Below are 22,950 nucleotides of genomic sequence, written 5' to 3' on the forward strand. Positions count from 1 at the left end.
CAAAACCACCAGGTCTGTAGAGGGCTTCATCTGGAAGGAATCAAGAGCAATGAGGAATCGAGTGTCCACTGGAACAGACACTTTATTATCCAGGCCGTAAACCTGATTTACACACAGGTTTCTTCTTTCCAAAAACTCTGTAAAATTTTAACTTTGCCCCAGCAAGCCTTGGGAGCAAGCCTTCAGAGCAGCAGGAAATCGCCCATTACGACTGTTGGGGGATGGGAGGGTCCCCAGATGCTCTTGTCCCCCAGGTAACCCCGTGGGTCGAGTCACCTGAACTCGACCTGGGGTGGATGGGGCCCCAAGATGGCCACAGGCTGGGGTTTAGAAACCTGGTGTTATCGCAGACTCCACCACACACAGACAGTGTGGCCCTGACCAGCTACTCCCCTGTCTGAGCCTCAGTCTCCACATCTGTACAATGACCGAGAGGAGGTGGGCAGACCCAAGTGCTAACATTCAAGGACTCTGTGTGACACAGCAACTGGGGTTGGGATCTCCCTAGCCAACCTGGTCAAGTTACTGAAGCCTGGTCTGCCTCACTTTCCACACTGTGAGTACGAGGGAAAAGCAGAGGGGTGTGGCCTCCCCCAGGACTACAAGGAGCACTACAGGGTTAACGAAGAAGGGTATAGAACAGTGCACAGTGAGCCCTCTCCACCACCTCCCGGGGTCTCCGGCACCCCCAGCCATCACATGCTAAGGAGTGGACACAAGGTCCCCAGACAAGCTTGGAGGGACAGTGTTTCCTGCAATGTCCAGTAACATAATGCAGAATTTAAAAAGCGAATCTCGGTATATGGAATAAAATTCGAAATAACCAAAACCAAATAATATGGTGTTGAGGCAAACATAGATATAAAATATGAAAATAAAAACAATTTGTATGTATTTAATAAAAACTATTTTAAAGCAAGAGAATGACAAACAGATTCTCTCCCTGGGTAGATAGGGATAAAAGAAGTAAATATATATAAGAATTGAAAAGAAATAAATAAAGTTTATTATTCACACAGGATAATCAGAAATCAAAAAGAATCTAAAAATTAATGATTACCATTAGTAAGTGAATTTGACAAGGTCAATAGATACAATATGAATACTCAAAAATCAACTGCATATCATCTGCAGTAAACAGAAAAGAGAAATTTGTAGATATCATATATGAGCACATAGAATAAGATCAAATACCTAGGGATAAGTCTACCATAAGATGTACAAGAGCATGGCCTCTACACAGAAAATCACAAATCATCACTGAGAGAAATTATACAAGAGCATGGCCTCTACACTGAACATCACAAATCATCACTGAGAGAAATTAAAGTAAGTCTAAATAAATGTGAGGAATAAGTCATATTTATGGGCTGAATGAGTCCAAGTGCAAATTTAGAAATTCCTAATTTGTCTTAAATTTGGAAGTTCCAAATTTATCTTCCCAAATGTATCTAGAGATGCGATGCCCTCCAAATCAAAATCTCAGCAGATTCTATTTGGGCGTGGAAATTACCGGGCTGGTTCTAAATTTTATATTAAAATTCAAATAGCCAAAAAGAGCCAGGGTGATCCTGAAGAAGAGTGAAGTGGAAGGACTTCCACTACCAGGTATCGAGCCTTATTAGAAAATGACAGTAAGCTGGGCTCGGTGGCTCAGCCTGTAATCCCGTGCTTTGGGAGGCTGAGGTGAGTGGATTGCCTGAGCCCGCGGGTTCGAGACCCGCCTGGGCAACTTGGCAAAACCTCATCTCTACAATAAATCAAAAAATTAGTCAGGCGTGGTAGCGTGCGCCTGTAGTTCCAGCTACTTGGAAGGCTGAGGCAGAAGGATCGCTGGAGTCCAGCAGGTCGAGGTTGCAGTGGCCAGGAGCGGCCACTGAACTCCAGTCTGGGTGACAGAGTGAGACTTCAACTCAAAAAAAAAAAAAAAAAATGACAGTAATTAAGACTGAAACTGGCATGAAGGTAAACAAATAGGTCAATGGAACAGAACCGAGAAACCAGAAATAGACCCACTCCACTAACTGATTTATGGCAAAGGTGGCCCTTTATGAGAGTGGGAGAAAGACAGCATGATCATTTGAGGCTGCTAGCTCAATCAGATTTCTATACAGTATAGGACAAAAAGAAACTTGACCCTACCGCACACCATACACAAAAATCAAATCCAGATGGATTATAGATCTAAACATGAAATGTAAAATATCCAAGCTTCACAAAGAAAGGAGAGAAGACTATTTTCACAATTTGAGGTAGGCAAATTGGCAAAGAATTCCTTAAATAGGACACCAGAGTCACTAACCATAAAGGTACAGATTTTTAAAATTAAAGATCTTCTACTCATCAAAAGACACCACTAAGAGAGGAGAAGCAAGCCATAGAGTGAGAAAGGGTATCTGTAGCATGCCTAACCCACAGAGGGCTTGGAGCTACAACACATAAAGATCTACATGTAGAAAGGCAAACAGTCCAGTTTTTTAAAAAAGACTTGAATAGGCACTTTACAAAATAGAACATTCAAATGGTCACAACACATGAAATGGGGGGCTCAACATCATTGGCCAGAAGAAAAATGCAAATTCAAACCACAGTAAGACACCACCACACATCCACCAGAATGGCTCAAGTTTAAAAGACAAGCGACACTGAACATTAGCAAGGATAAGGTGTAACGAGAACTCTGTTGCTCTGCTGGTGAGAGTGATAAAATGGTGCAACCACTTTGGAAAAGTGTTTGGCATTATATACTAAAAGTGAACATGTTCATACCCAACAGTTCAGCAATCTTGTTCCTACCCATATACTCGACAGAAGCACAAGTATGTGTACATTCTAAGACACCTATTGATATATCCATGGTAATGTGAATATGGTCAAAACCTGGAAACAATCCAAATATTCACCAGCAGTGGGAAAAAACAAATTGCAATAGTACACATCAATGAAAATAAATAAGCCACAGCTGCACAACAGCATAAACTGATTTCAGAAACAATATTGAGTGAAAGCAGCCAGACACAAGATAGTGTACACTGATGATCCTAGCTATGTAAAGTTCACAAACAACTCAGTGGTGATAGAAAACAAGCCTGTGGTTACCTGGGGGAAGGAATCAGCGGGTAGGGATGAGGAGGGAACTTGAGTGGAGCTTTCTGGAGTGACGGTAATGTCCTATTTCTTGACCTAAGTACTGGGCTCACAGTTACATTCACCTTGTGATTTTCAAACTATAGACTTGCATACTTTTCTTGATACAGTTGACTCTTGAACAACACAGGTTTGAACTGCATGAGGAAACTTAGACATGAATTATTTTTCCACAAAAATGTTAAAAAATTTTTTGAAGATTTGTAACAATCTGAAAAAACTTTCAGACAAACTGCATAGCCTAGAAATATCAAGAAAATTAAGAAAAAGGTATGTCATGAATGCATAGAATTTACATAAATCCTAATCTATTTTATAGTCACCCAGGTTGGAGTGCAGTGGCATGCTCACGACCGCCACAGCGTCGACCTACAGGTTCAGGTGATCCTTCTGTCTCAGCCCTCCAAGTAGCCAGAACTACAGGTGCATGCTACCACGCCTGGCTAATTTTTTATTTATTATAGAGACAGGGTCTCACCAAGTTGCCCAGGCTGGTTTTGAACCTGTGGGCTCAGGCAATCCACTCGCCTTGGCCTCCCAAGGTGCTCGGATTATAAGCTGAGTCACCGGGCCCAGCCTAAAGTTAACATTTATCAAAACTTGTGCAAACACAGAACCTACACGGCACCATAAGCAGTCAAGAGAAATGTAAACAAATGTAAAAATGCACTGTTAAATCATAACTGCATAAGATATACTGTAGTGGGTACCTTACTACCATAATAACTTCCTAGCCACCTCCTATTGCTGTTGTCATGATTGCAAGTGTTGCCAATATCTGCTTTAAATGCCACGTGATGCTAACTATCTCCACGTTCATCTTGGCAATTCATCTCGGCAGTAAATTGCATATCACAGTAGAACGGCATCTTTTGTGGGTCTCCATATTTTTTACTGTGTTTAACGCAATTCTGTAAACCTTGAATAACATCATGGGACCCATATGACGTGCCACTAGGATGCTGGAGGTGTTTTCAAGAAGCAGAGAAAGCCATGACATCCTGAAAAAAAAAAAAAAAACCTGGATGTGTACCATAGACTGAGGTCTGCAGCTGGTTGCATGCCATTTCAGACAGGGACGTCATCTTGTAAACAGACGATGTAGGCCAGGCTCAGTGGCTCAGCCTGTAATCCCAGCACTTTGGGAGGCTGAGGCGAGTGGACTGCCTAAGCCCACGAGTTTGAAACCAGCATGGGCAACTTAGTGAGACCTCATCTCTACAAAAAATCAAAAAAATTAGCCAGGCACGGTAGTGCACACCTGTAATTCTGACTACTTGGAAGGATGAGGTGGAGCCCAGCAGGCTGACACTGAGATGGCCATGTGTGTGCTACTGTACTCCAGTCTAGGCAACTGAGTGAGACTCCAACTCAAAAAAAAAAACACCAGATGACATAAAGTTATAATATTGATAAACATGGTTCAGTGCTATGACTGTATTTTTTCTTCCTTCTGATTTTCTTAATAACATTTCTTTTCTCTAGCTTACTGTAAGAACATAATACATATAACATACAAGAGACATGTTCATCGACTGCTTATGTTATTGGTAAGACTTTTGGTCAGCAGTAGGTTAACAGTAATTAAGTTTTGGGGGAGTCAAAAGTTATGTGCAGATTTTCGATTGTACAGGAGGTCAGTTTTCCTAACAGGGTGCTGTTCAAGAGTCAACTGTATCAGATTTACTTCAAAAAAAAAAAAATCAAAATCTAATAACAGGAACAAAATTCAGTCAAATGATTACCTCCACACTGGAGGCAGGGAGACAAGAGGCTGGGTACAGCACATGCATAAATATATTTCATTAGTGTTCAGTCACGGTTTGAGACCAGGCACAGTGTCTCATGCATATAATCCCAATATTTAGGGAGGTCAAGGCAGGAGGATCACTTGATCCCAGGACTTCAAAACCAGCCTGGGCAATAGAGCAAGACCCCATGCCTACAAAACAAATTTTTAAAAATTAGCTAGGTAGAGTGGTGCACACCTGTAGTCCCAGCTACCCTGGAGGCTAAGGCAGGATTGCTTGAGTATAAGAGTTTGAGGATACAGTCAGCTACAATCATACCACTGCACTCCAGCCTTGCTGACAGTGAAACCTTGTCTCTAAAAAAAAATAAATAAAGTCACAGTGGGATTAGAGTCAGAGAGAAATAGATAGGCAGGCTCATTAATGGACCAAAGAAGACAGTGACACAAACACAGTAACTGTGCTCAATCCCACTTTATGCATTCAAGATTAAAAATGTAAATCTCGGCCGGACTCGGTGGCTCAGCCTGTAATCCCAGCACTTTGGGAGGCCAAGGCGAATGGACTGCCTGAGCCTGAGGGTTAGAGACCAGCCCTGGCAACTTGGTGAGACCTCGTCTCTACAATAAATTTAAAAAATTAGTCAGGCATGGTAGCACACGCCTGCAGTTTCAGCTACTTGGAAGGCTGAGGCGGAAGGATCGCCAGAGCACAGCGGGTTGACGCAGGGGTTGCCATGAGCATGCCACTGCACTATAGCCTAGGCAACAAAGTGAGACTCTAACTAAAAAAAACTCCAAAAAACCTCATAAATCAGAGAGGACCATAGTCACTCACCTCATGGGGTCATGAGACAAGATGATACAATGCTCTGTCAAAGACAGAATAAGACAGATATTCTTTTCTTGATTTGTTTCACCATCTGAAACATGGCAGATCTCTGATCAATCACAGCAGAATGAAGAGATGGACGGACAAACAAACAACTGAAGTAGGACATGCCCCCAGTGCTGAGGTCTCACCCATCCATCCACCAGCATTCTCTCCTCAGACTCACGTTTTGTTTTGGCTGGCACAGGCCTAATTATAGTGCAGCCTCTAATAAAGTCTCTCGCCACCCTCTCTCAGGCACCGAGCACTGGACCAGGGAGCCCTGGCTGTTGGGCCAAATGAGTTAACAATTTCCTTTCAGCCCTATGGCATTTCTAGAAGGCCAGTCCTTTTTTTTTTTCACAGCCTGAAAGGGCTAGAGTCTGAGTCATTTAACAGTCCAGTTCTGGGCTGGATCTGTCACCACGACAGTAAAAAATAAAAATTAAAAAAAAAAGCTTATAGTGCATCGTATGCTTATAATAAATAGTTTGCACAAAATTATTTATTCCACATATGGGCAGAGCGATGCCTTTAATGTGCACATTGTTTGTGGAGAGCCCATAACCCAGGCCGTTATTGGGCAGAATGTGGAAATCGTTTTCTACCATTAAATAAGGGAAACAAGGTTCCCATTTTAAAATTAATTCAATGAAAACTATTAAGCAGTTGGCCGTGAATGCCTCTGTCTTTTTTCCAAACTGATACTAACAAGAGCTCCCACTCCCAGCCCGGCCTAAACAAAAACACAAGATTAACCACATCATTTCCAAGAACATTTTTCCAGGGCCGTGGCTCTTCAGAGACACACATAACCAGGAAGGGCTGCAGATCCCACAAAACTTGAGCCCTGAGTCCCTGTGACACTGCTGTCAGGTGGGTCTGGGCAAGCAGCTGGCTCTTGGTGCCAAGGGGCTGGAGAATGGACTGCTGTCCTTCCCCTATCAACATCAGGTGACAAGTGGGTCACCCCAGGCCCTGGGTTCCGCCTGTGTATTGAGGGGCAGGAGGCCCTTGGGATGACTGAAACAGATGGGGGTCCTCATGGCCTCCCCAGAGGTATTTACAGTTGATGGAACACCCGTGGTGGAGGGGAAGGCCCCGGGATACAGGCCAGAAAGACAAGGGTTTAAATCTGACATGCCACTTCCTAGCTCGATGGTCTCTGCATCTTCATCTGTAAAATGGGCTGCTGTGTGAATCCTGTGTGTCTCTGTGCACAAAGTGTCTAGCATATGCTTGGCACACAGCAGGTGGTCATCAAATGCTGGGCCTCTTCTTCTGTGCCGGCTCTGTGTTGAGGATGCAGAGGTGAGAGTGGGCTGTTCCTAGTGGAAAGTCAGCTCATCAGAGCAAGAGGTGCAGCCTGCTGTGGGAGCTGGGGTGAAGAGGGGCTTGGATCGCAGGCCCAGGGGTGAGACCCCCATCTACCATTCCTAAAAGGGCATTTGTACCTACTGGCCACTAGGAACAATGCTGACCAGAAAAGAGGGCTGGAAGGGACAGCTGAGAAGGCTAGGCTCAGTTGACATGGTCAGGGATCTCTGGAAGGCCCAAGGCATCCTGGGATGAATGCTTTCTATGTCTATGTCCCAGGCCCTGTGATAGTAAGAACCCAGAGGGCAGGGATAGTGTCTGACTCATCTGAGCCCTCAGTGCCCAGCCAGGCTGGGAACAGACCAAAAGTCAGTAAAGGTCAGTTCGCTATAAACAAAGAGTCCCTGATGATACCTTTCACGTGCTTCCTATGGCTCTGAGATCCCTGGGCAACACAAGCTTTCCAGGTCACCCTCTTAAAACCAAGGTACACGGTCACACAGAGGAGCCTGGACTCTGGAGTCAGTCCTAGGATGACATGAAGACCAGCTAAGACCACCAAAAGGAGGAGACGATGTGATAACTTTGGCCCATTGGTTCCTGACCATGGGGCCCCTGGGCGAGCCACTGAACATCCTTGCTGACCTTCCACTTCCTCATCTGCAAGTGAAGATGATGAGACAGCACTCCTATCCCCAGAGCTGCCAAGAGGATCAGGTGACACGACAGAACACGAGACACACCGGACACACGGAGGCTTGCCCTTCCTTCTGATTGGTGTCTGTCTCTCAACACACTCTGTGGCCCACGGAGATGAGCCCAGGAGATGAGCCCAGGAGGTCGAACTGGCGGTGAGTGGGGAGGCCCTGAGCACTTCCAAGGCTAGACGAGGCACAGGAGAGAGAAAAGTTGGCTGTGGACAGTGCTTGGCAAGAATGGGAACTCAGCAGAGGCTGGCTTGGTAGAGAGAAAGACGGATGGACAGAGTGATGGCGACAAATAAAAAAATGATGACTCGACCTTGAGGTTTCCTTTCCTCCTCCTGTGTCTTGCTGTGCCCTGTCCCTGAGAGACTCACAACCAGGCCCTCCTCTCATGGTCCGCAATGGAAGTGTCTGTAAGGAAGCATCCTTCATGACCCGGAGACCCCCTCCCAGTCTCTGTCCTCCCCACTCTGTCTCTGTTCCTTTCTTTGTGGACGTCTCTGTTCTCTCTGTCCGCGGTCTCCTTCTGCAGGTCTCTGACCTTCTGTCTGCTGTTTTTCTCGGCAGGTGGGTATCCTCTGCCTCTCCCTTTGTCCCGTACCTCATGTCTCGTTTCCTCCCTTCTTCTCCTCACCCGCTGCCCGTCTTCCCGATCTCCATGTGAATGCCTTGCTTCCCACAGGCACAGGTGTGTCTGCAGATGTTTTATCCAGGGAGATACTACTTGTAGCCAGTGGGAGAAGCAGGGTGATTCAGACATCCCGCTGAAAGGGGGCGTGGCCTGAAACCAGCTGTGACCCGGTCACTGGCCTCCTGCCATGCCCCTCCCTCTTGGTGCATCTCAGCCCTCCCCATCCCTGCTTCTCCTCTGGCCCCAGCCCTCCTGGCTGCCAGCAGTGGGTGAGGAGGAAGAAAGGCTCCCAAGGGAGAGGCCTCCACCTGGAACAGGGTGCTACAGGACCCCTGGATTTAATTTCCACCAAAGCACCGTCGCCCCTGCCACGGGGCAGACACAGGAGGCTCTGTGAGAGACAACGCCAAATTCCACCTGGCTTGGGACTGAGACCATGACACGCAAGATACCTCAGCACAACAGCAGTGCTGATAGCTGCACAGGTGAGTCAGGCACATCACCATTTCCCAGATCGTGACCCATCCACCCATCCACCTATCCATCCATTCATCCATCCATCCAACAAATACCGAGATTTCCTCTGTGCCAGGCACATTTTAGGCACTGAGAACAAGAAACAAGAAGGCTAAGTCCCTGCCCTCATGGAGCTGGCATTCTGGTGGAGGAGAAACACAGCAAGCAACACTCATAATCAGAACACAGGATGGGGAGCAGGGGGTGCCGTACACTGTAGAGGAGCAGGTCTGGGCCAGAAGAGCCCCTGCTCTGAACACATGACACCGGGGTGCCACCTGGACACCCACATGAGACACAGGCAAGTCTGAGCCCCGGAGAAGGTCCGGCTGGGCACGTCATCAACAAATAGATGTTTTCAAAGTCACAGCCTGGCTGCGGTCACCAAGACAGTGAGAAAGGTCAGTGAGATGAGGTGGAATGAGGAAGGGGACTGGCAAGAAGCAGAGAGGTGGAGCCATCAGGAGAATGTGGTGCCCAGAGAGTAAAGCGATGAAGCTGTGCTGGGGAGGAGGGGAGAGAGCCCACAGGGAGGAGGGAAAGAGACCAGGGGGAGCAGGGGGGAGAGAGAGCCCACAGAGAGGAGAAACAGTCCATGGGGAAGAGGGGAGAGCGCCCACTGGAGCAGGGGAGAGGCCACAGGGAGGAGAAAGGAGAGAGAGCCCATAGGGAGGAGGGAGGCAGTCCGTGAGAAGGGGAGAGAAAGCATGCCCACAGGGAGGAGGGAAAAGAGAGAGGGCCAGGTAAAGGCCCTGACCAGCAAAGAGACTGAATTGACTGTAGCCTTGGCCTGGTAGCCACTGGTGATATCTACAGAACAGAACGGCGAGAGAGAAAGAGGACCAAAAGTCCAGCTGCCTCTCTCGAGGAGTTCTACTCCAAAGGAAAGGAAAGGAACGCAGGGGGTAAGAGGTTTGTCCTTAACATGGTGGACATAAAGCCTCTTCACATGGGGAAGGGAATGGCTCTGCAGAAGGGAACCGCTGGGGACGCGGGAACAGTCAGACTGCGGGATTGTGTCCTCAAGCAGGTGAGGGGGCCTGGTGTGTCACACTCACCACCCCAGAGGCTAGCCAGGCAGAGGACCTGTCCTTCTTTTTCAAGTGAGGAAACTGAGACTGAAAATGACTAACCTGTACCTCTAGATACAGAGTTTACTTTCTCATCTGTCACCCTGCCTAAAAGCCTCCTAGAACACCCAGGAGAAGAGGGGAAGAACCTACATTTTAACTCACTCTCTAGACATTTCATATGCACACTAAAGTTTGACAATCACAGCTCTCGACCAGCAGTCTACAAACTTGTAAAATCATATTCCCATCAGAAAAAAAGTATTCATTTATACATTTAACTTTTTCTTTTTGAGTTGGGAGTCTCAGTTACTCAGGCTGGAGTGCGGTGGCATGATCATGGCTCACCGCAGTCTGGACCTCCTGGACCCGAGTGATCCTCCCACCACGGCCTCCCAAAGTGCCCAGCCTAACTATTGTTATATACACATATAGTAACAAATGCACTCTGCTACATGCTAGGTGTACAGTCTTGGGGTATAAGCAAGCTCTCTGTGCCTCGGTTTCTTCATCCATAAAAACCACGTATCTCCAGTGGGCACCCTGAAGACCAAAGGAGTTAAAAACGTGTACAGGGCTCAGAACAGTGCCCAGCATGTAGGATCATCATCCCCATTGTTCCAGAAGTGAGCTGTATTACAGGTGAAAGTCACATGTGAATATTTCTTCCCACACCTCAGAGATGGTCTTGGCACCCCACCTCGGCCACCGCTGGTCGGCATAGAGAGGTCCCTAAGGACAAGAACCACAACCTCCTCACTCATCCTCCTATTCCCCTTGCCTCGCAGAGGCCTGGCCCACAGCAGGCCGGCAGCGACCCTGTGCTGGAGTAAAGGACCCAGCCACGTGCCACACATTCCTTGATCCTGCTATGAGTGGGCTTCAACATTCCATCTTACAACAAGAGACATGGAGGCTCCGAGAAGTCAAGTGGATTGTCTCAGATCATAAAGCAAGTTAGGGCAGAACCAGGACCCAGATCCAGGTCACTGGATGCCTTGTTCCGTGGCACGTGGCCTCTCCCCATCACCAGGGGTTCAGCCTAGAATATGCTGCTGGGATCTGGCATCTGGGGGTTGCGAAGAAGGCAAGGGGTTGGCTCCCAGCCTGACTGTCCTCCTGCCCCCCCCAGTAGAAGAGAAAGAAGGTCCACAAGGAAAATGTACACACACCCATCAGCAGATGCACCCAGGGAAGCAGAGCCCTCGAACAGGCAGGGGAGGTGGGAGGGGAGGGGACGCTCACCTGGTGCCCCACCCCATTCCCCCCCACCATCCCGAAGGTGACATCCTTTGCTAAGGCAGGGAAGCCTGGGAGTTTGCACCCTCTCACCTCAGGCCTCCCTCCTGGCCAAGCTGCAGATCAGCCGGTGAGGCTACATTAACGGCTTTCTGAAATGTCACCAAGAACAAAGCTCCCCTTTCTGCCAGCCCCTAGTATTTACAAGCAAGCACAAATCTGTGAGAAAATTCAATTGAACACAGATGGCAGGAAATTCCTCTAAAATGACAGTGGCCAAATTCAAACCACAAGACATGAAAATAACCCAACATGCTAGACATGAAGAACATCTTATAGACTTCTCCTCGTGCGATTTGCAATCTGTGATGGATTACCAGGAAGACAGACTGCAGATTTATTGGACTTCTGTAGAACACGGATTCCATTTGCAACAATTAAACCTTCCGTGGTTGAGAAAGAGGTCGGAGAGGGCTAGCAGAGACGGTGAAGTAGAGGAATGTGGTGTGGGGCTGATAAAACCTGGTGCTGGTGCTCACAGTGCCAGAGAGCTGGGCGTGCTGGGCCAGCCAAAGACGGAGGTGCCACTGGGCTGGAGGCCTGGCTGGGTGACTACAGGTTAGGGGCAGAGGCATGCTGACAAGATGCTGAGGGAACAGGTACACACACATCTGCTGGTCGTGTGGGGCTAGCCTAGAGTTGGGGTTGGATCCTAACAATGGCAACGGTCTTGGAGGACCACAGTCAACTAGCTGAAGGACAATGATGCTGCTAGTTCCTGCATCTCCGACAAAGGAGACACCACTCATAGACAGCAAGTGGCCAAAGCTGGGTGATGCAGAAGCCTGGTTGCCGCCACTGAGCTAAGGCATGGGGGCCTCGTGGCGCGTGGAGTGCCAGCGCCGTGCCTGGGCATTGAACAGATGTGTTTGAACTTGTGAGGAGCTTGCCGTATGCTAATGAGCTAGCAGCTCAGGTGTGTGCGCTGCGTTGGCAGACAAGGATGTGCCAATAGGCCAGAGACTCAGATCTGTGCTACAGAGCAAGGCTTTTCACCAAGTGACTGCCACACAGCACCTGTGCACTCTACCTCCCAAGTCCTCAAAGGGGCTCAGATCTCCCCAAGGGAGGAAGTGCTGGGAGGTTTGCAGGAAGTCGAGGGGTAGATTAAAGAGGCCACACCTTCGCCCTTTCTCCTACTGGAAGGAGGGTCTATCCTCCATGCCCTGGACCTAGACTGGCCTACGGCTGCCTTGGCAAGTGGAGCATGATGCGGAAGCAATGTCGTGTTTGCTCACAAGCTTGCCTTTATAAGGGTCGGCAGTTCCCCCTCTGGTTTCCAGGAGCCTGAGCTGCTGACCCTACAGGAGACACCCTGAAGGGCTGCAAGGAGAAGGAGGGGGGCCCAGCCGAGCCCAGCCTTCCAGCCACCCCTGCCCACATGCCTGCAAATGGTCAGTCTGTCCCAGACCCTCCGGATAGCTGCCAACTGAATACCACCCAAAGGGAGCCCAGTCGCCAGCACGTGGAACACAAGCATTGCCCACAGGATCCTGGCCCCAAATTCCCAACCCAAAACACTGTGACACCTTAGTGAAATGTCTGGTGACTGTAGCCACTAAAGCTTTGGGGTGGCTTGTTATGTCGATCATCCATCCTTCCAGGTCACCCCCTTTTGGCCTCATCCTCTCAGCATGGGTCCCCAGCATTCAGTCTGGTTTCCTGCCAGCCACACTCCCTCAGCAGGTTTGCTAAGCTGAGGTTCTGGTCACATCCAAACCGCCCCAAAGTACTCATATCCCTGTGGGGTCTTGGCCACCCCATCCAGCCACCATGCCCACCACTCCTCCCCCTCCACCCCAGGCTCACCCTGCCCCAGTTGGAAGGCCCTCGTGCTGTTGAACATGCTGTCCCCTCTACCTAATGCCCTGCTCCCTGTCGTCTGCCTGGCCAACTCCTATTCATCCTTCAGTACCCAACTCAAATCCAGATGATGTTGGCTCCCTCCTCTGGGCTCTTTTAGTCTTCACCATCCTGTATTGCCACTATACACCTGACCTTCATTACCCACTAGTCTGGAAAACAGCTTGAGGAAGGGACAGAGGCTCCTTGGTTTGCCTGCCCAGTACCCAGTACCTGGCACAGAGGTCAAAAGAGTTTCATTGAATAAGCTAATAACAAATGCGTGATGCTGGAAGTTCAGTGCAGGTCCCAGCCCCAATTGGTCTATAGGAAAGGAAGTATGAGAAGTTGAATTCCAACGAAGAATTCTATCAGGGAGCACAGTAGCCATTATGGGCTCCTGGTCAGAGAAGGGAGTGGCTACTGGGGCCTGGGTAGTCAGGGAAGACTTCCTGACGGAGGATGCTGCATGCTGGTGTCAGAGTCTCCTCCTTCAGGAGCTCCCCCAGCGGGTCCGCTGGGCCGAGGCCGCCCTTGCTCCCCAGCTAGACCCACTTTCCTGCTGCACTGGGGTGCCGCTTACAAGCCCAGATCCCCACCAGCCACTCACTGCAGCATCCACAGTGCACAGCAGGATGTAGGGCACAAGGCAAGCTCACCTCCACCATGGCATCATTACTGGGCTGCCTTATCTCTCCTCCAGCACTGGGTCCCACCCAGAGTAGGCACCAAGAGGCTGGCTGTCAGGACGGCTGAGTGGGGGAGGCGAGTGTACGATGGGCAGGAGGAAGACGGGGTGGGGAGGGACGCACAAGGAGTCATGGCCCGGATTCACACCTCCGCTCTGCTGGTTCAAGCCCCACAGTCTACAAATGCGAATCATGGCGGGGGGAGGAAAGAAGTGCCCGGCACAGAGCCGTGTTCACTGATGCCCAGGGAGTGCCAGTCTGGGCTTCAGGGGGCTGCTGGGGAGCGGCCCAAGCCCTGAAGACCACCGAGTGTTCTTACCCTGGAGAAAGTCTCTGGAGGGTGGAGGCCCAGAAAGGAAAGGAAACATTCCCAAGGTACCAACCAAGGGCCAGGCCTGGACTCAGCTGTCACATGCGGGAGGAAGTGCTAGAGGAGGGAGGGAAACTCTGGAGCGCTCTGCAGAGGAGAGCTGTCCAACGCTGGGATGGGCTGACTAGAGAGGTAGCGAGCTGCCCATCACAAGGCATTCAGCAACCGGGTAACCTCCCAGAACAGAGGATGCCAGGGCTGGAGGGGGTTTTCAAACTTCTTCATTGCTGAGGCCCAGAAGCCAGAGGACTTGCTTAAGGTCACATAGCGAGTCGTGACAGCAAGACTTGAACCCAGGCCTCCCTACTCCCACATACTATTTCCTGCCTCCACACTCAGGCCCTCCTCCACTGACCCACAGCCAATCAAGGGTCAAGGTCCCTCCCGCCGATGCTGAATCCTAAGCTCTGCAGCACCGAGAAGGGGCTGAGAGCCTGGACCCACCACCCTCACCAGCTGGGCCGTCTGGGAAAGTTGTTCAGCACTTCTGAGCCTCAGTTTCCCCATCCGTGAAAGAGAAACAATAATAGATCCCATCTCAAAGGGTTTATGTGAGGATTCATGAGATAAAAGGTAACAAACACTTAGAACAAGTCCATTTGGTTGGAAGGGCTCAATAAAGGTCAGTTGACCTTTTTTTTCTGAAAAGTGAGAAAGCAGGATTATTGAGAGGGCAGGAAAACTCCCATAGCGGGAAGGGACCTGAAGAGGTTGTCCCTGTTGACTATTTTTTAAAGGCACCTGGAACAGAAAAGGACCTGGCTCTGCTCCCTTTAGCTGGGTGGACTTGGAAAAGCCTCTTTCCCTCTCTGAGCCCCTCTGCCTCATCTAAAGTGAGTGGCCTGGCTCAGTGGCCACAGACATCCTGAACAGCTCCAAGGTTCCTCATGTCCATCAGGCTTTCCCAGGCATCCTCCCATTAGCATGTGAGAATCCACACCCTCTTCCAGACACCTCAAGTGTGGGGACATCTAAGAGGCATGAGGGCGTTGCTTGGGGTGGCCAGGCATCCACTGCCTCGTTTCTACCCTCCAGACCCTGGCACGACGAGCTCACACCCCCCGCCTGCATCCACCCTCTCCTGCCCCCAGCCACCCTCCTTCCCAGCAAAGAAGGGGCTGGCTTCTGGATGGAGCAAGGAGCATCCCTTCATTCAGCACCTGCTATGTGCCAGGCCAAGCACCAGGCCCTCATCGGCACAGCAACTCAGAAGGATGGCATGTCCCATTTGTACTGGAGGACGCGAGCTCAGGGGAGGCTGGCCCCTGGTCATACCAGTAAGGCACAGAGACAGAGAATGTGGATCAAAGTCATCCTGAACCAGACCACTGGCCTGTGGTCGCAAAATGGGAGTGCCCAGGTGGGCCTGGGGTGGGACAGGGAGAAAGGAAGAGGGAGCTGCAGGGTACGCGCAGATGTGGACCCTGCACCTGCCCAGCCTAGATATGCCTCCCTCTCGTCTCATCTGGCTGCAGGGGGATTGAAGGGGTCTTCGTGGTGCTTGGGTTTATGGGAATGTGTCCCCCCAGGGCGCAGAGGAGGAGAGATGACAAAGAGAGCAATGGGTCACTGCAAACCAAAGCACAGGGGGCCCTGGTCGCAGTCAAAGCAGGATTCACTGTGGGGGAGCGGCGGGGTAGGATGTGCTCTGGCAGACCTCTGCTGGAACTGTGCCCCGCCCGTCCATCGGGTGGCCTCGGGCAACGGGGCTGGTGGACTGAGAGAGATGCAGGCATACAGGTTCAGGTACATACACGGAAGTGTCTCAGCACCTTCCCGAGAAGGTGCAAAGGGAGGATGCTCACACTTCATGGGAAGGAGGGATACAGGCTGGCCCTGCCAGTAAGCAAATGGTTGGTGACACAGACACCCAAAGACTGTGGGAGCCCAGAAAAGGCCCCTCACCCAGTCAAGAGGGCCAGGGAAGACTTCCTGGAGGAGGGATTATGAGCTGGGTGGGAGGCTAGGGCGTGGGGAGACTGAGGTGAACATCACACTTGGGGCAGAGGGGCGAGGGAAGGGCTGGAGAGGGAGGCCAGGCTGGTCTCATGGGACTTTCTTGCCTAGTAATGCACTTGGGCTTTGTCCGGGAACAAAACTCTCAAAATAGCCCAAGTGGCTTTTATTAGAAACAACCACCCAATGCTGAAAACCCCCTAAACGCCTGGGATTCAGGCCTCCCTAGACACCCCACAGGCCCACACCGCTGGGTGGACCTTGAGAGGGAGGGGCGGGGAGGACAGTTTCTGGGCTGCTGAGGGACCGAAAGGCTTGGTTCAAGGAGGCTAGGGAAGGCACTGACTCCGCAGGGTCAGGCCGAACCCAGACCCCCTCAGGTATAGCTCCATGCTGCGCCCCCTCTTTGGGGCGGCCCCAGAGACCTAACGCAGGGCAAGACAGCAGGGGCAGTGGAAGAGACACAACACGATAGATGAGAACAAAGCCACGGTCAGGAAAGCTGAGTACTGCCTGACCATCCGAGAGCTCCCTGAAGGGTCCTTCGTCCCAGGGCTGCCATGAGGGAAAACAAACTTCCTGTCCTGATTTCTCACCTCCAGACCCCAGAGCTCGGGCCAGTGTGGGGAAGGTCAGAGAGCCATGGAGTGGGGTGGCAGACCTCTGCTCAACACCAGTAGTGAGTTTCCTGTCCCTGGAGATATGTAAGCAGCTGGCTGAGCGGCTGCTGCAGATGGGAGGGCTGCCCCGTATGAAAGGTTTAACTGAAAAAGAAGACCCCTGAAGTCCCAGCCTCACGAGCCAGGAGGCCCCAGGCAAGTCGCCGGGATGCTTGGGGGCTCTGATCTTCATTTGCCCACGGGGGCGTTGCGTGAGGAGCCAGGGCGAGGGCACTTCTGCCAAGCAAAGCCCATCAGAGTGCGCGTGATCGTTACCATTCGAAACAGGAGAGCGCCGCAGGGCCCGAGAGCAACGCATCCTTGGCCGTCTATTGGAAACATGTGTTCTCAGTGAGGTAATGGCCAGCACGCACTTTGTCAAATGTAAATCCCAGCACAAATGGTAGTTGTTATCATTGCCATTATCATGATGATGATGGCGGTGATGATGATGATGATGGTGATGGTGATGGCTGCTCTCCCATCTCCTGCCGTGGGGACCCCGAGCGGCCAAAAATAATCAACTGTGGATCCCGAGGGCAGACCCATCACGTGTGGGCCATCAGCTTCCTGGTTGATTTCTAACAGGTCCAACCAATCCCAGAAGGCCCTCTGCGGCACCATGGGAATCAGGGGCCCCAGAAGCAGCTGAGCTAAGCTCATCAACCCCCCACTCCCACCCACAGATCCACGCCTCCTTCCCCTCGTCCAGACACACCATCCTAGACGCCTCCTTCTGCCCCACTCCCCCATGCGATCAGTCATCAATAACAACAGTGATGGCGAATGGTCACTGAGCACCCATATGTGCTGAGACTGTTCTAGGCTCCTCACAGAGGCTACCTCCCCTGGCGCTCTAAAGCAAACACTGCAACACCCCCATTTCACAGATGAGGAAACTGAGGCATGGAAAGGATCAGGAACTGCTCGAGGTCACACGGCTGAGAAGCACTGGAGCCAGGATTTGAACTCAATCTGCTAGCAACCCAGATCCAAACAAGATCCCACATGTCTGTCACAGCTCTCCACGCTGCTCCTTGATCACTGCCACCACCCCAGTCCAGGCCACCAGCACCTCCCAGCCCAGACCCCCAAGTGATCCCCCGGCCTGTCCCCCACAGCCAAGGGAGTAACTCAAGGCTTGTAGGAAAGACCCATTCGGTTCTTTGCTGGGTTTCTAAATTCTGGCACGGGGCTGTACCCACAACAAGCGGGCATCAGTGAGCTCCAATTGCGCTGAACTCCACCAAATCGACCCCAGATTTGGAACGGATGAAGTGGGAGTCCCAGGCAGCAAATGAACGGCTCCCGGGTGCCCAGCACCGGGCTAAGCACGTCCCACACGTTTTCTCATCTCATCCACACGAGGACTGCTCCAGGGACAGCTGTGCCGCCAGACAGATCACAGCTCCTTCCCTTCACAGTGGGGAATTCTCCTCTAGACGGCGGAGGGCAGGGCCACAGGCTGGCCTCTGTGCCCCAGCTCGCTGCCCTTCAGGGCTCCATACCTCGGTCTCCTCACCTGGCCTGTGGGGCGAGCCGTGCCTTCCCAGGAGGGAGGTAAGGCCATTGGAGGAGTGAGCGTCGGTGAATCACTGCCCAACTCTGAGCCACTGCTGGAGCTCGAGAAACGCCGGCTGCCCAACCTCCACGGAGGTCCCTCCTAGGGTCAGGAGGACAAAACATTCTGAGGCTGAGTTGCTGCTCCCTCTGGGCCCGCGGCCGGGCGGCCCCCGGCACCGGCCTTTACAAGGAGCTGGGATTTACAGCTCATGTTGTTGGAAAAGTCTCCTCTGATGTAGCTCCAGACGCTTCTTGAAGGAGCCGGGAGAGCAGCACAAGCTACCCTGGGTGGCCCTATCCCAAGCCTGCTCTTCAGCGAGGCCCCAGCCAGCCAGACCAAAACAACCCTGACAGGGTCTTCACAGGGCCCATTCCAGGAGAGCCCAGCGCCCGCCCTCCCCACCCCAGAAATTCTGGTGTGCCCCACCCCAAACCCCACACGGCAGAGGCCAAGTCACGCCTCTGCGGATGCTAACCCCACACTCTTCCTGCTGGACCCCAGCCTACAGCAACCTGCCTTCCACACACCCCCTCCAGCAAGCCCTCCATGATGCTTCCTACACCAGAGGCAGGGTCAGAGCTGCTGACTGCTGTCCAGTACCTGGCACACAGCAGTGCTCATCAAATATTTACCAAATGGACAAATGAATCCTCTGAATTTGAAGAGTTTAGAAAGAGCACTTGCCTCCGATGTCATCTAACATGCAAACAACAACAATGGCAAAGTACTGAGCACTCGATGCGCAGGCAAAGTTCAGCTGACACCTAGGAGTGTTCATTTCACACACAGCTACTGGGTACTACCACGTGCCAGGCACCACCCTGGGTCCTCGGGATAGAGCAGCGAGCAAACTGAACCCCTGACCCCATGGAGCTGACATCTAGTAGGTGGCACAGGAAGCAAGCAAATGAAGAGGCCAACAGTACATCCGTTGGTGACATGCGCTGTGGGGAAAAACAAAGCAGGGAAGGGAGCCAGGGAGCTTGGGGTACAATTTAAAGACTCCAAAGAGCTGACTGCAGAGCAGAGACCTGAAGGAGGGAGGGAGCACTCCTGGCAAAGGGCCCACCAAGTGCAAAGGCCCTGGGGCAAGAGCACAGGTGTTGTGCATGAGGACAAGTAAGGAGGGGGGTGGGGACACAAGATGAGGAAATAACAAATAACAAGGGTGAAGGGACTTTGCTGCCATTGTAAGAATTTTTTTTCATCGGATGTCATTTTATTTATTTTTATTTTATTTATTTATTTATTTATTATAAAGATGTGGGGTACAATTCAGGGTTAGGTATACAAACACTGATCATGCAGATACCCTTGTTGATGAGGTATGCCCCTCCCTCCTAGCAGTTTCCCTCAACTGCCAGTCCCACCCCACCCCCCTTCCCCTGATAATTTTCCTATTGGGAATATACCCGGAAGAACACAAATCATTCTACAAAAAAGATACCTGCACACGTATGTTTGTTGCAGCTCTATTCACAATAGTAAAAACATGGAACCAATCGTGTTGCCCATCAAAGCTGGACTGGACAAAAAAATGTGGTACATATACACAATGGAATATTATGCAGCCATAAAGAAGGAAAAATATATGGACTTTCCAGCAAATTGGATAGATTTGGAGTTGATCATACTCAGTGATTTACCACAGAAACAAAGAACTGAGTTCCATATGTTCTCACTCATAAGATGACCTTGTAAGAACTTTTAATCTGGGGAAATGGCAGTCACAGAGGATTCTGAGAGCGCTTAGGTCTGAACAGGACCCCGGCTGCAGGGAGGCCCCACAGGAGAAAACGCTGCAATAATCCAAGGGAGAATGGCACTGGCTTGGGCCAGGAGGATAGCAGGGAAGTGACAAGAAGGGGTCTGATTCTGCCCGTGTCGTCAAGTTGCAGCCAACAAGACAGAGGCTGGATTAGACGTGTGGTATAGGGGGGATGAGGGTTCTCCAGAGCTTCTGGCCTGGGCAGCTAGTAGGAAAATGGGGGCAACGAGGGGAGGAGTGTGTTGGGGGAACCAGGGGTTCATGTGGGACATTAGGGTTGAGATGTCTTTTAGACAGCCAATTGAAAAATGGAAACAGCAGAGATGAGCTCGGAGCTGGAAACATCACTTTGGGATCCACCAGATGATCTTCAAGGACATGAACATGGGCCGGGCACAGGGATTCACACCTGTCATCTTGGCACTCTGGGAGGCTGAGGTGGGAGGATCGCTTGAGCCCAGGAGGTCAATGCTGCAGTGAGCTATGACCACAACACTGCACTCTAGCCTGGGTGACAGAGCGAGATGAGGACCCCAGGGCATGTGAACATGAACATATAGACACCGGAAGAGGAGGAATCAAGGGAAATAGGTGAGGAGGAGAGACCAGAGACACAAAGAGGACCAGGACATGTCATCAGAGCCAATGAAGAAAGTATTTCAAGGAGGGAGGGAGCGACTGTGTCAGCTGCTGCCGAAAGGTCAAACACAGTGAGGTCTAAGAACTGACCCCTAGATCCAGCAACAGGGAAGGGCCTGGGAACCTTAATTTTGGTGGCATCTTTGGGATGTGAGTCTGAATGGCATAGACTTAAGAAAGATCTGGAGAAGAGGAAGTGGGTATTAATTTACTTAACCCTCACGACAATTCTATGAGGCCAGCACTAACTTGCTCATAGCCACAAATTTAATTTTTTATGTACTTTTATTTATTTAGAGTTGGGGTCTCACTCTTTCCCCAAGCTGGCGTACAGTGGCACAATCATGGCTCATGGCAGCCTTAACTTCCTGGGCTCAGGCAATCCTTCTGCCTCAGCCTCCTGAGAAGTTGGGACTACAGGTGCACGACACCACGCCTAGCTAATTTTTTTGTTTTTGTTTCAGGCTGGTCTCAAACTCCCGGGCTCAAGCAATCCACCTGCTTCATCCTCCAAACATGCTGGGATAATAGGCATAAGCCACCGTGTCTGGCCTATAGCCGCAAATAGAGACAGAAACAGAGATAGGGGGAGACTCTCAGACCTCTGGACCACCTCCGTTGTCCCTCACTCTGATGCACATACTTGTCCACTGAGCACCTGGACAGCATCCACCTCCTCTCAGCCAGCTGCAGGCTGTTTGTTACTTCCCTACCTTACAGAGCTAGTCAGAGGCAAGGCCGGTGTTTGAGCCCAGGTCTGGGACTCTGATGCTTGCGCCCTTAACTGACAGCTTTCAGGATGGCATCCTGTGTCCCACTAGATCGGACACTTGCTCAGACAGGGACTAGACCAACCACCCTGACTCAGGGCCCCAAATCCCACAGGCCCAGGTACCACAAGCAGCTCCTTGAGGGTCTAGCCTTCAGGGTCTAGCCTCCCACCTCTCTGGCCTCATCTCTGACCATCTCCTACCCCTACTCTGGCCATTCATGGGGATCCAAAGCCAAGTCTGGCCAACTCAAAGTCCAGCCTCTTTTCCCAAAACCACCAGGAACATAGCAGAAGAGGCCCTGAGTCCAGGCAAGCCCCTGGCTGGGGGTGGTGATCCCCTACACCCCGGGGCCCTCTATAGCACTTGACCAAACCCATCTGCAGGTCTGTGGGCTGGGTGGGGGAGCTGGCAGGCAAGGGTGGGGGAGGCAAACTCCACTGCACTTCCCAGGCCTCATTCCTGGTGACCTTGTCCCTCCCCTCCCCTCCCCTTGGAGAGGCCCAGCCTGCCCCAGAGCCAGGAACCCGTCCTCCCCCAAGATGACCCTGCAGCTGTTTCACCTTTGACCTCAGAATATCACCTCCTTTCATGCACCTGGTGAACATTTACTGTGTTGCCCATCCCTACGCTACTTCATTCGTTCACTCACTGCCAGGGAACCTCCTTCCCCTGGTCTTACTGAGGCTCAGTTTCTCACTGGGAAAGTGTGGCTAATGACAATATATACTTCCAGGGCTAATATGAGGATAACAGACACTCAAGGGTCCAGAGGCACCTTGAACTGTAAAGCGCTGTGCAAGTGTGTGCCCTGCCCCATGCCTCTGCGCAGCGGCACCTGCCCACCCAAAACTCTCCCTCTCTAAACATAAGCTCCCTGAGGGACCAACGTCCCATCCACTCTCTGTCCCTTACTTCTGTACAGCACACTACAGTTTACATACTGCTTTCACAGCTCCTGAGGTAGGCCCCTTTATTCCCAAGCTACAGATAAAGACACTGAGGCCCAGATTAGGGCAGCACATCCCCAGGGTCACCCAGCCAGTCGGGAGTGGAGTTTTGCCAGGCTTCAAGCATCTGGTCTGGCTCCTGGGCCTAGTCTGACCCCAAGGTCCGTTCTCAGTCTTGACACTGAACAAGCCTTCAAAATACCTCCTCACCTGTCTTCTTCAGGCTCGCCTGCTCTCATAGTTCATTTGTGCTGCTACAACAAAATACATAAGACTGGGTCACTTATAAGGAACAGAAATGTATTTTCTCACAGGTCTAGAGGCTGGGAAGTGCAAGACCAAGGCACCAGCCAGGTTCGGTGGCTCAGCCTGTAATCCCGCACCTTTGGGAGGCTGAGGTGAGTGGACTGCCTGAGCCCGCAGGTTCGAGACCCGCCT

This window comes from Carlito syrichta, unplaced genomic scaffold (assembly GCF_000164805.1).
Source record: "Carlito syrichta isolate Samal-C Ts95f unplaced genomic scaffold, Tarsius_syrichta-2.0.1 Scaffold316384, whole genome shotgun sequence".
NCBI lineage: Eukaryota > Metazoa > Chordata > Mammalia > Primates > Tarsiidae > Carlito > Carlito syrichta.